The sequence below is a fragment of the Leptonotus elevatus genome, chromosome 1 (assembly GCF_054856555.1).
Source record: "Leptonotus elevatus isolate MCC_2025b chromosome 1, RoL_Lele_1.0, whole genome shotgun sequence".
In the NCBI taxonomy this organism is placed as follows: domain Eukaryota; kingdom Metazoa; phylum Chordata; class Actinopteri; order Syngnathiformes; family Syngnathidae; genus Leptonotus; species Leptonotus elevatus.
The window spans coordinates 23,936,808-23,951,041 of record NC_141239.1 but is presented as its reverse complement, the minus strand read 5'-3'; the positions used below and the strand labels follow the sequence as shown (position 1 = coordinate 23,951,041).

Below are 14,234 nucleotides of genomic sequence, written 5' to 3'. Positions count from 1 at the left end.
ACATAACAAAAAAAAAAAATGAAAGCTGAAAGCAGCAATGAACGGGCCCTCACACTCCCTTTTTCTTGGCGCAACCTCAAAATCCTCAAACTTTGACGCCATGCTCTGCCCACATGAGTGGGCATTGGCAGAACTGCTTCACAATTTAGTGTTGCCCATCTGGCTACTACAGCTAGCGATTACCTCATAGATGTTTGTCAAAATATGAGGCCTGGAAATTGTCTAAAATGGCTGCTTCAAACTAAAATGGTTGTCTTCCTGTTGAATTTTGGGCACGGGTCCTTCAGACTTTTTTAGGCATCCTGTTGGAATAGGCATGTACACCCAATTTCATGCATGGTGAAGCTGGTGTCATTGAGTTAGTGGTCTTTAGAGGTTTGTGTTTACACCCCTGAGTAGGAGTAAGACATGACTGCTTAAAATCAAAATGGCTGAATTTTTCATGCGTCTTGTAATGATAGACATACGTACCCAATTTTGCCTTGGTTGGTGGAACTGGTTACAGAGTTAATTTTCTTTCTAAATTTGTCGGGGCGCTACTGAGTGAGAAATAAACGTCAAAGTTTCAAAATAAAATGGCTGACTGTATTCATTTTCAGGTATAGGCCATTAAGACTTATTTTTTACGTCATGCCATTATACACTAACCTTGCTTTGCAAGCTGAATTCTCGCAGTATTTGTGTATTCTATACATCTTGCACCGAGCCCGTTGATTTCCACCACTGGTGGTTCGGACCAATCACAGAGTGACATTGTGTTTGGGGGCGGGATATACAGCTGTGATGAAACAAAGAAGCGGCGTCACCGTTGGAAACAAACTAACCTAATATGGACGAATGGACGCTGCAATTAATTGCGTTTTTGCAGAATTACTTACCGTTTTCTTGTTGAAAGTTGAACAGCGGCGCTTCGTGCATTTTTAGTTGGTAATGTTCCGCCTTTCCCGAGCAAATCACCGTGGAGAAGTCCCAGATTGGTATTGTGGGGAACTCCCTTGAGTGAATCAAAATATCAATCTGGCTATTGCCAGGTTAATTATACACATGTCCAGCCAATTTCACCCTGATTGGTCAAACTAATGTTGGGGGGTAATTTTTTGTTTGGGATGTTACTTATAATGAAAAATGACGTAAAATGAAGTAAAATAGTTGACTGCCAGTTCCTATTCAATTTTGGACATATATATAGGTTAGAGAGTGTTGGGGGCAAAAAAAAGGGTTATAGTTTTGGAATTTTCATTTGAGTTAGTTTTGATTTTGTTTTGAGTTTTTTAAATTTTTATTTAGTTACTTTTAATCATTTTTCAGGTTAGTTTTGTTAGTTTTTATTAGTTTTAGTTATTTAATAAATGCTTAGTTTTAGCTTAGTTTTAGTTTCAGTATTATTATTATTATTATTTTTTAAGTGTATTACAATATTTACAAACCACCATGGTAAAAAATAAATCGACTTTAAATCACATTTAAAATCATCCCCAAAGACTCTTGCATTAAATTAATTAAAGACTAAAATGAAGCACATTTTCACTATAATGATAGTAAAAATGTATTATTTTTGTAAACGTAAAGTGTAGTTTCAGTTTTAGTTAAAAAAAACAAAAAACATTTTCATTTATTTTATTTCGTTAACAAATTTTTGGGGGGGAATTTTAGTTGTAGTTGATTGTAGTTTTCTCGTAAACTTGTGTCTAACCCTCTAGGGGGGGCACCTACTGGCGGAGCAATTTTTGCTTGAAATCAAAATGGCTGACTTTGTATTTAGTTTTTGTTGGGTGCCCATAAAATACATACATTTTCACCAGGAAACATTCGCTCGCCATACTTGCCAAGATTTCAGGCATTTTGAAAAGCTCATTAATTAGGCAAAATAATAGTAATCAACAGTGATTTCAATAGTGCCTTGGCACTGTCTAATGCTTGCGCCCAAAAAGCCATTGCAGTATAGAATTTGTGTTCTCCCTCCCCTCTGCACTTCACTTGTCATTTTTCCCACACTGCTCTTAAACACTTGTGCACCTGAAAAGATTTACCTTGTCCTCCCCTCCTCTCTTCCGTCTGCAGCGTCACGCTGATCCCACCCCAAACCCCCTCCCACACTCTCTCATTCATTCTATATCCCCCTCCTCCCCCCTTTTTTTCCTCTCCCTCCACCGCTCTGGCTGTGTCACCCACAGCATGGCGTTAATACACCAATTAGTACTAAGAGCAGATAATGGACTATGTTGGACCGCAGAAGTGGGGAAAGCGAGACACAGAGAACAGGGGAGCGAAAACGAGGACGATAGCTCGCTGGAGCCGGCGCTGACGCATGCAGGCGGCGGTGGAGGTGTCTTTATTGGAGGTGTTGTGTGAAAACGCTGTGAGCAAAGTGCATGATGGGAAGAAGTGCTCCAGCGGTCGCAGGGTTGCCGCATAAAAGCTGAGGTGTTACACCGACGCTTTGCTGGCTCCCGTTGCTGAAATCTATTTGGCTTTGTTGGACCCTTAAAGTCTTTTTCAGCGGCTTCCTTCCCATTTCACTCCTGGAAATGCCATACAGGTTGTTCATTTTTTCGTCTTTTCTTCTTATTTCTCATGTCTACGCCTACAGGCCTCCTTCTATGCTGAATATAAAGGGCATGCATGAAAGCCCCGAAAATTCTTCCTCCAGGGATGCTGAGTGTGCAGTAAAGTGTTTTCATGTTTCTCCAACACCAACACAAATAGGGTATTGATCTTTTTATTATGAAAATATGTCTTTGCTTATGCGTTTAGAAAACATCAGCATGCAGAGCACAATGCGGGTATTAGTAGCAAGGCTCCACAATGCACAGTGTGGTACAATGCACCGAATCCTACCACTAATGGCTCATTTCCACAAGTAATTGTGACAGGGATGAACAGAAGATCAAAATGCACGATTCTCAGGTTTCAAAAAGAAAACTGATTTGTTGAGTAATCAACAGGGATGTGAAAGTATCAACCAAAACTCACAGCGAAGCTGGGCAAAAACAGTGCAAGAAAATTATCAAGTTAGGATCACAGCAAAGCTGGAAAAAGACAAAGTAAGCAACATAAATTCACAGCAAAAAGGCTGGAGGCAAAAACTGACTAGCAACATTAACAAAAAGCATGGATACATGGACATGAAACAAGGCGACGCTTACTATGACGGTCTAGCTCAGGATGACGAACTGATAACAGACAGGCCTAAACTATTTCTACACGGGGTGGTCACAGGTGGAGACAATCAGGCTAACGAGGAAACAAGGACAGGAAGTAAAGCTACTGACACAAGAGGAAACTATAACTACAAAATAAAAGCAGATATGATGACATGAAAAACAGGACATGACAAATTGACACTCCCTTAAAAGTTGCGTTCCCTCACTTTTCGTTGGTGATACGTTCCAAACCGCCTTGCAATAAGTGAATTTCCACAAATTAGAGGTTGACTTTTTTTTTGTAACTTACTTTATAAAAAAAACATGTTATATTTGGGGGTGATTTACACCTCAACTAAGCCATTACAACACACACATGCATTGCTCCCAACCTTCTAAACACTTTTTAAACTTACACAATAAATGTCACATTTAGCAAACAAAATGTAGAAAAAATACTGAGCTGCTGATTAAGATCTTCTTTTTAATCTTAAAATGGCTTACCTTAAGCAGAAACCGCGTTACAAATGTTACAAATAGCTCACAAATGAGAATCCACGATCCGCAATAACTGTAATACTGTATTATTACAGTGGTACACCAAAAAGGCTTAATGTCTGACTAGGGCTGTTGTTATGGATTTCACTAGGTTTAATAATGTGTTTAGTCCTAGTTTGGTGAAACTATCATTTGATAAGAATTGATAAGATTTTTACGATTCCAATTTTCGATTCTGCTTAATGATTCGACTATTTGTTGATTCTCTTATTGATCGCTTTTTTGAAAAAAGGAGAATAAACAGGTAGATTGGCATTCACTTTGTTTTGTCATAATTGTATCTGTGAACAAACCTAAACAATTAAACAGTGAGGTCTAAAGAGGTCCAAATTCTAGGACTCCTGGGGAGGGTGGCATGGGGTACCCAGAAAAAAATACAAAAAAATACTAATAAATACATAAATACATAAATACATAAATACATAAATACATAAATACATAAATTAATTAATAACGTTGTTTTGAAAATAACCATACAGTAAAAAAAAAAAGTGTGTAGAAATTTACAAACTACAACCTAAATTATTTTGTGGCAATTGCACAATAATGTCCAGAAACATTTCAATACTCATATCTGAACTGAGCTCTCAAAAACTCCAACCAAGCAGTAGACTGGAGCGTGATTCCCATGAGCTGAGTGTTGCTTTTTCGCCATGGTTCGTTCGACCTTCACGTCTTTGCACATTTTGCAATTTTGAATGAAACTAACTTTGGGTTTTTTAAACAGCAGTCGTGGCGTTATCACTGCACTCGGTGTGAATTGCAGTCCGTACGGACGCCGCTCCGTTTTCGCACCACAGTCCGTATGAATATGCTGTTAACCTTGCAAGCCCGCATCGTTTTGTGAGATACGGGCATTAACATTAGCAGTTCATAAGGGCACGTTCTACAAAAAGGCAAACTGCCACTAACATAGCTGTTACCTGGAGTGTTGAGAGAAGAAGATGTGGATGCTTCGTCGGCGGCCGCTACTGCTGGGTTGAGCACTCCGTAGCGTAGACAAATACAACGGTTATTGCATGCTGTGTGTGCAAATGCTTTTACATATTGATAGTGTTTCCTCCATTAGACAAAATATCAAATTTGCAGGTGTTGCAAGTTGCTCTGTTATTATCTTTTCTTGTAAAATGTCACCAAACCTTCGAGCACTAAGTGCCATGTGTTTTGCTCAACGCGCTACTACATAAGGTCTCGTGCGTGGTGACATCATCGTCCTGCGAGGAACCGATAAAGGAATCTTTTAGCAAAAACGGCAAATGATGCCAGGGAATTGAAACACTGGGAAGCGGTTCTAAACAAGAACACATTTTCGATTCCCATCCCTATCCACAAATGCATTCATTATTCATTTGAAATAAACTCCAATGAAAAACAAATGTATATAAGACCCTAAGCCTAACCCCAGTAGCAGTATTAAGTGAAATACGGTAACATTAAAATTTATAAAAGGAATAAAGAAAAAAATTGAAAATTGCATAAATATTAAAATAACTAAAACAAACAAAACAAATTAAAGCATGCAATGTATTTAAAGCAAATACATATGTATAACAATATGAAGTGAAATACAATATGAAGTGAAATACAATAAAATTATAAAATAAAAAATAGATAAATTATATAGAAAGTACGTAATGTAATGTGCTGTATAAGTACAATTAATTATGAAAATATTATCTATATTCTCTTCTTAATCGCTTGTCCTCATAAGGGTCGCAGGGGGTGCTGGTGCCTATCCCAGCTGGCTTCGGGCAGTCGGCGGGGTACACCTTGAACTTGTTGCCAGCCAATCACAGGGCACACAGACACGAACAACCATTCACACTCACAATCACACCTACCCCAATCACCCACAATTCAATTTGTTCAATTAACCTGCTATGCATGTCTTTGGAATGTGGGAGGAAACCGGAGTACCCGGAGAAAACCCACACAAGCACGGGGAGAACATGCAAACTCTACCCAGGAAGGCCGAAGCCCGGACTCGATCTGCACTGGGAGGCGGACGTGCTAACCAGTCACCCATCATGCCGCGTGATATATTATAACATAATATATAATATAATATAATATAATATAATATAGAAATATGTTAAAATTGAGTATTAAATTGAGAATACAAATATCTTCACATTATGATACATATACACTAGTGAACACATCAGCCTCAACTGAGTATTATTATCAATGTTAAAAATATATATTTTTTTATCATATTGGAACTATTCGATGAATAGAGTGTAATGAAGCTAAATTTATTGCTGTTTTGCTGTATTGAGAATGAAGCTAATTATTTCTGGATGGGAGATGAAGCTTTTTAATAACTGCCATCATTATTTCCACATGACTGACAAGAGTATTTTCGATTATTGTGATGATTTTGGGAAACAGTTTGAGAAATTTTAACATGAAAACCCTCTAACATGCACAACATATCTGCCGTTTTGTGCTACGGGAGATAATTTTCCAATCATGTCTAAACAAGAAAGCTGTCGGGTGGTGAAAATAGAAGCTATTTGCAAATAGGCTAAGGTGTTGTGTAAACAGCGGTGCTGCATAAGCATGAACCTTGACTAGAAGAAATTGGCATTAATCAAACATGAGGTGGGGCAAATTAAAATATGGCAGCTGTAGCTGCACTATTTTACTTTAAAAGACAAAAACAAGTGACGCTCCGTTAAAGAAGATGGAAGACGAGCGAATGAGAATAATTAGTTTTAACAGATTGTGCGATAAAACCACGACAATGAAAAACAACGGCGACTTTCTTATCTTGAGATTTTTTTTCATTTTGCCTGCGCCGCTTGTGTATTTGTGTTTTTTTATCAAGTGACATCTGCAAAAAAGCAGCAGAACTTATTATGTGACAATTGAAGGCCATTTTGAATGTGACTGTGATTCAGGGGCGCGTCTATCAATGCCAAAGCCTGTTCATACAAGGAATAGTGAAATATAATATCCTCTACAATATTAATATTGGAGAGTCAGTATAATAGTTGTGTGCATACTGTAGATGACAATCAGAGTGCTCTGGATGGATAGATGATGATATTTGAAGCCGCCGACCTTTGCTTTGGAAAAGGTTTTGTTGGCTCGTTTAAAAATGTCAACAATCAATTTATTTCGGGATCGATTTGGGTCGTCTCCCTCTGTAAAGTTGGGCTCCTTTGTCTTGCTTGCTGACTTTTCTCAAATACACATGCTCATATTTGGATTGTTGTAGCTCACCATCTTGCTTGCTGCATTCTAGCTAATAGCAACGTTGTGTTGACGTTGGTGGCATAAGTTTGCAAAACACCACAACCAGAAAGATTAAAAAAAAAAAAAAAAACACCACCAGGAACAACTTCAAAATAAAAGCTCTCAAGGCGTGAATGTATTATTACTACATTTGGAAAGATTTTATTTTGAAGTTGGCCTCACCACTAACTGTGTGTTCCATCATGGATAGCATGAACAATTGTTGCTGCTTTTTAACTTGACCTATTTTGCTGATGGTCTACAACACAATTCATTTCTGGAAACTTTATATTGTTGTAAAATTGTAACATTAAGACATTAAACATCATGTTGGAATTGCCATTTTCCATAACATCTAGGTATTGGTGAACGTTTATTTTTTTAATTACATACATTTTATGTGGGGGAAAAAGTGTCTTATTCACAGGATTTTATGGTATATAGTTCTGAGAATGATGAGATTTAGATTTTCTAAGAATAGTCATGTCAGAAAACAAATTAGTTAAATGATGAAAATTGTTAAAATAATTTTAGAATATAGGCATAATCCATTGTAAAGCATCTTTGAGTGTCTAGAAAAGCGCTATATAAATCCGGTGCATTATTGTTGTTGTTATTATTTGTCATGCCGCAGTGAGCGGGCCTGTGCTGCTCTTATTTTGTCCATCCATTCCCGGTTTTATTTTGAAAGCTCTAACCGCCACTCTCACTTCAGGTCACTTGCCCTTCCTCCTGCCCTGCTCAGTTCCTGATTGCATCCACCTGTCTCCAATTACAACCTAATAAATTGACTGCTTCAGCAAAAGCGTCACACCCCGTGCATGGAAGCGTTCTCACAGCCCTTGAGCCACAGCCACAGCCCTTGCCTTGCTCTTGTGACTTGTTTGTGTTCCTTTTTCCCTCTCCTGAGTGCAGCGCCTTTAGTTGTTCTTTTTTTTTTTTTGTGCCCTGTTTTTTCTCCAGTTCGGAGCAATTTGTGTTCAACGTTTTTGTCCCTTTTGATTTTTGTGTTTGTAAATAAACTGCAGCCATTCAGGTCAACCTACTCTCTGGGTACTCCCTTCCTCGTGACAATTTATAATTATAAAGCTGTATCTATATATCTGTATAGTGTATACATGATGTATTTTGCAGTATTGTCAATATCAATGCTTCTCAATTGTTTGTTTTCTACGTCCCCCGCCAGCTCTTCGCCGCGACTATAAATAGTTACTATTCATCTATAATATTGATGTAAGTACAGCTGTGCAGAAGAGCTAATACTCTTTGTGTTCTCTGGCAATGCGAGCGCCGCTGCCACCAACTGTACTGGATATGCAATTACACTTTTTTCTGCAAACAAAAACATGTTCCCTCAGGTCACAAGCGCCCCCAGCTGGCATCGCACTACACCCGCCCCCCTGGCCCACAGTGTATAGTAGGACTGGTGTATAGTATAGTATAGTACATTTAGGGCCTGGTTGAATTACATAAAGGAGGAGAAACATCCTCAACGTTGACACGTTTGTAAGCTCGACACGACTCGTAGCTGTCACTTTCCCGCCGCTGACATCTGTCACTTGCAGTTGTTACGGCTGGCATACAATACAAACATCTTCAGCACCAATGTGTTGTACATGATACTGTATAGATTTACTGTCAGCTGCGTGGATGCCAGCGATCCGGCTTTCAGCTACGTCGGCAGAGAATACGGGTGTGTGACATCTAGCAAGGATTGCAATTGTGTATTATTGAAGACGGAACAATAGTGGTTGGATTGTGTCGTCACTGTTGTTGTTGCTAAGAGACCAGAGGGTGTGATGTACAACCTGCCGTGGGTAGACACAGTAAATCTGTTCACGTTTGGCTTGGGAGAGGGCCACTAGTCCATTGGGGCTTACCCATGAGTCTGATTTCTCACACACACACGCTCACACACCAACTCACTCACACACACACACACACACACACACACCCACACACACACACACACACACACACACACACACACCCCCCCCACACACACACACACACACACACACACACACACACACACACACACACACACACACACACACCCACACACAAATGTACAACTGCACACTCAGGCACACTCTCTCATACTCACTCGTCTCACATGTACACACACTAACATTCTCACACTAAAACACGTGCACACACACATACTCCCTCTCACACACAAACATACGAAGTGTGGTATGGAACTATATTCAAAATAATTATATTTTGAATTATATTGTTCCCACAGGTATTTTATGTTAATTTATAGTGCAGCCCATGTTTCGAGAGTGGTCATCTTGTGTTATTGCTTACAGTTTGCATAAACACTAAAAACAAAAGAATCCCATTATTATCAACACCTTCCACTGAAGGAGCAAAACTTCGGACCAGATTTTCATCCCCAATAAACACGTAGTCAGCCTCACACTTTTTTCAGAACACACACAGGGATTTGCGAAACACTGAATACACTTTTATACATTAGACATAGAGGTATATAATAATGTCACTTCCTTGCAATTCCAAAGCACTGACTGACAAATTACCACACGCATGAGCCAGTTGATTAAACACACGCACATGAGCTGTTTCAACACATGATTGCTTCATTGTAGACAAACTGATCAGGTTTGAACACTACAAAAATGCAGCAGGTAAGTTCACCTGCTTTCAACCAAAATGGAAGAAGTCGGACGGTGAGAGGATGAGCAGGAGATAGAGGTTGAGGAAGACCTGAACTGGGAAGAGAACGTCCTCAAAGAAGAAGAGGACCAAATTTGTCAAATCTAATTTGTGCAACACTAGTTGATAATGTCATCAACCATGGATTGATGCAAAGGGAGGCTAGACCTTTCGACAAGAAAATAGGTTAAAAAAAATCCAATGAGGATATTGATATAGATGTTGATGAAATTCGCTAATCGGATGCAACTAGGCCAAGGGTATAGCAGCCCTGGTCCTAGAGAGCCGCAGTCTTGTTCTAGATGTCTCCCTCCTCCAACACAGGTGATTCAAATGATCAACTCATCATCAAGCTCTGGTGAAGCCTGATAAGAGGATCCTTATCAGGCTTGTTGGAGGAGGGATACATCTAAAACACACAGGACGTAGTATACAAGTGCTGGTAAGTGTATTTACTTGCTGTTGAACTGTACCGAGGTAGCAGTAGTGTTGATCATCCATGCCAAAGCTATTTAGAGCAACTACCGGCCACCGGATTGCTACAGAAAAGCGGAAGTGCTAAATCACGTAGGCCTACCGGTACAAAAAAAGGCATTGTTTGAGAAAATAGTGCCTCGGCTGTATAGTCCCAAGAAAGAAGTGGAAGTAGTTGGCGGTGCTCTCTTCTGTTGACTCGCTAGTTGTTCACCAAGGTACACGCCTCCTCTCCGGTGTGCGCTAATGCACGAATAAGCGGCAATCGTTCCAAAAATTTAGAAGTAAGCGAAGGAAGCGTTCCAGATCGCCTTCTCACTTTTGGTGTGAATGTAGCATAAAGCGAAGAAGAGCCACACGAAATGTGGAGACAGCCGGGTGTGCCATTTTGCCATTTTGTGTTTTACAGGTAAGAGAAGGTTGCTAAAATACCATATATTGATCGATGCTTATGTTTATTGATCGTTTTGTGTTTCATATTGAAGTGAATATTTAATGTTTGAATGATCCTAAATGTGACTTGGTAGTTAAAATGGATGACAAAGTTACCGTGTGTTCCACAATACGTCACACAAACATGGACTGTCAGCGCCACTGATCAGTGGTCAGCGCAAACTTTTTTTTTAATTTAACAAACATGTAAAAAACACAAAGAATGGGTACATCGTTGAGGATAAATGCAAAATAAAAACTAATACAATACAAAATAAAATGAAAAATCTTCACTTGTCTTTTAACAACTTTATTCATGCAACTTACAATAACAAAACACATTGTGGAAGCTTTTAGGACCTGGGGGGAGATCGCCGGGGGTACTAGCCGACATGTTCTCCTTCCACTACTGAAAATGTAAAAAAACAACAATAAAAAACGTTTGGTGTCTGGATCCAACACCACAGAAACAAATATAAGAATCTCGATTCACCTTGCAGTGGATAAGCAGTACCCAGGTTTCGCTGCAGCCAGCCCGAAGCGGTGCTCTGCACGGCATGCTCTCAATTTCCCCCACTGGTGTATCCTCCGGCCGGCGGAGCAAGCCCCAAGCGCGTCGAGTGCACTGCGAAGCGGGGCCGAGAGCACCGCCACCCGCATCCTAGGATCGCTGGAGCGTTCCCCGGATAAGAATTTGTCACTTTCCCGCTTTCATGGATGACTTGGAAGAGCACTTACAACAACCGAGAGCGGCCAGTTGCTTCTCCAGGATCCCTGGTTCGTTGCCCGGGTACGAGGAGGCAGCCCTCGGCTTCCCCGAGCCATCCAAGAGAACCTCCAGGAGACCGGAGATTTCCAAGAATTTACCCGGGGGACGGTGGTTCCTCTATGGGTAAATTGTGGGACCATGTCGGCCCCTCTATCTCCAGAATGGAATGTTGTGGCGCTATGAGACCGACACCTTTGGAAAGCCCCCGGAAAGCTACCACAATGCCTTCTGGAATAGAAATAAACAACTTTGACAGCTCTCCTCACTGGCCCAGTACTTTGATCTCATCCAACGTGTGATTTTACGTCAGACGGGCAGGTGAACAGTACACCCCCTGTGAACAAGTGCGTGAGTGATGTGTGTAGAGCGATGACGTAAAACTCTGTTATACGCGGATCAGGAGAAATACACAAAGAGAGAGAGAGGGAGGGAGGCACAGAGCGGGACCGTTGCTACATGTCGGGGAGGTGAGGACGAACAAACTGACTAGTCGCGTCCTCCACACACGGGCAGTTTGAAAAAGCTTCACGGACGGGAGGAGGAAATGGCGACCGGTATTCACTGGAACTTACTCGGAGTGAAAGTTTGAGCTGAGAGTCCAGCGGCATGCTACGCGCTGTAGCTTCTTGCTAGATAGCCCACTAGCCTACAACCATAATGTGAGTTACACCTTCCAAACAAATTTTCCTCCCACCAATTCACTATTTAAACATCATGCATAACATATACACGGCTAAACTTGTGACTGGGATAAAAGTTCGTTTTTGCAGTTGTCACACATCGTCATCCTCATTGGATGACTAATCTATCTATCTATCTATATCTATCTATCTATCTATCTATCTAACTGTGAGGTGTGGTTGCTTTCAGTGACAGTTCAAAAACAGCATACGGCCTTCAATCAATCAATCGCCTATGTACAATGATATACAATGATATTTGCTATTTGTAGGCTGCCCGGGTCCCTATCACCTGCAAATAGCAGGGGCACATTGTATAGAATATATATTGTGGTGATATAAATTTTTATTTTGTCTTCATGAGCATACTCAATATTGGAGTAATCCAAAAGTAATCCAGTTACATTACTTTAATATTATGGTATTTGGATTACATTACTAACTACATTTTCTAGCAGGTAACTTGTAACTGTAACGGATTACATTTTAAAAGTGACCCTCCCAACCCTGAAAACTACCATTGTGTATGAGAATTGCATTGTAAAGCAAAGAAGAGCCACACGCAATGTGGAGACGGATACACGGCTGAACGCTGTGCATCAAAAATACATTGTTTGTTTTACAGAAACTCAAACTAAAAACCCACAAGAAATAAATGTGTAGCAAGAAACTGCATTCTGCACCACGCTACACTTATACACTTACGCACACTCTGTCTCATGCACAGACAGAAACCTACTCACGCTCTCTCTCTTATTCACACACACAAACATCTGCACCATTTATTTATCAGGTATTTGTGATGTGTGTGTGCTGCACAGTACGTTCCGCTGGTTGTTTATTGGTGCAATGAGTCAGGCAGCTCATGAAGGTCAATTGAAAGTATTTGAGAGCAGAGGGTACACAGACTCAAGACGTATAAAGCCAGACCCTGTTACTCCAGCCGAATCTTGGCGGTCGTAATAGAACCCGACAAAAAAACGCCGCCGATACTTCTCTTCGATAAATCCATCTGGCAGCGTAGCCTATCTTGTGTTTTGAGACCAAACGCTGCTGCTTATCCTCACAAATGAGCTCTATTGGCAAGGTTATTGTAGCAGGCGGTGGCGGGAGTGAGGGGGGAGGCTTTTAATTCAGTCCTTTGCTGTCGTCCCAGCTGCGTGTAAGTGTAGTGGCAGTTGTAATGTATGACCCCGTTGAAAAGTGCTGAGTAAGAGACCGCATGCAGCAGCTTTGCATGCACGCTAACACGCGCAAGGAGCATCCGAGTGCGCGTCACCCGTTGACTCACATGCACACCCATTCCTCCGCCATTCACTTTTAAGCAAGTGTTCCAAAATAGACATAATATACCTGCAGACATGAAGTGCCAAGCTAGTTTACTATGACACGTGTTCCCTCGCCACCACAACAGGTCTATTAATTTGGAATAGTAAAATAGGCTTTTTTATCAACTTCCTTTTGGGTGACGAAAATGCAATTGACTACCGCTGACCAGAACTGAAACAATAGCAAATGTTTGTTTGGAATCACGCCACCGGATATACCCTAGAAATATGAAAATGAATCCAGCAGAACTTGTCGATACGGTGGATAAATGTGTAAAATTGTAAATAGTTGTAAAGAGAAGATCACAAGATTGCCTAGTAGCTTGCGCCGACCTGCTAACTTAAGCTTCAGGATCTTTGCCAAATTAAAAAAAAATGCCCATTCCTCATTTGCCTACAACTGGACATTAGACTAGCAAACAGAAGCATAACGAAGGGACCTCAGGCAGCTGTGAGGATTCAGAAGCAACGTGGAATTATTAGCAACCTTTCTGCTCAACTGGTATTTTTATCACCTCTCTCTCTCTCTTTTTTTTTAAAGCTTGAATTAACTGTAAATCACCCCACAATAAACTTCAAAGTTCAAACCAATTACAATGTTATAGTTATACTCCATTATGTACAAGTCATGCTACTAACATACCAGCCATTGCTATTGTCAGCTGTTTTACAGTGAATGCTATCTTAAATTTAGCATATTGTTGCAACTGGATATGCGTTGTCTTGTGGGTGATGGGGAAAAAATAGGCTATCACAAAAAAATTATGTTAAGTAAAAATATAGATATTTTCAGTCGTATTAAAAAAAACAAAAAAAAAATGCTACAACACACTATGACTGCATACCTTTCCTCAATTTATTTTTGAATTACAATGTTTCAAATCTTTGAAACTTGAAAAAAAAAGGACTTACTCAATATCAGATTTTT

The 14,234-nt window shown here is 40.2% G+C and overlaps 1 protein-coding gene across 1 annotated transcript in view; it reads left to right on the top strand.

Annotated features, from left to right (window-relative positions):
- The first annotated feature begins 11,938 nt into the window (after positions 1-11,938).
- adgrl1a (adhesion G protein-coupled receptor L1a) overlaps positions 11,939-14,234 on the top strand; it is a 182,908-nt gene continuing 180,612 nt past the window's right edge. Inside the window, exon 1 of the mRNA XM_086085997.1 lies at positions 11,939-11,957. The gene's annotated coding sequence lies outside the window, so the exon portion shown is untranslated. The remainder of the gene's footprint in view (positions 11,958-14,234) is intronic.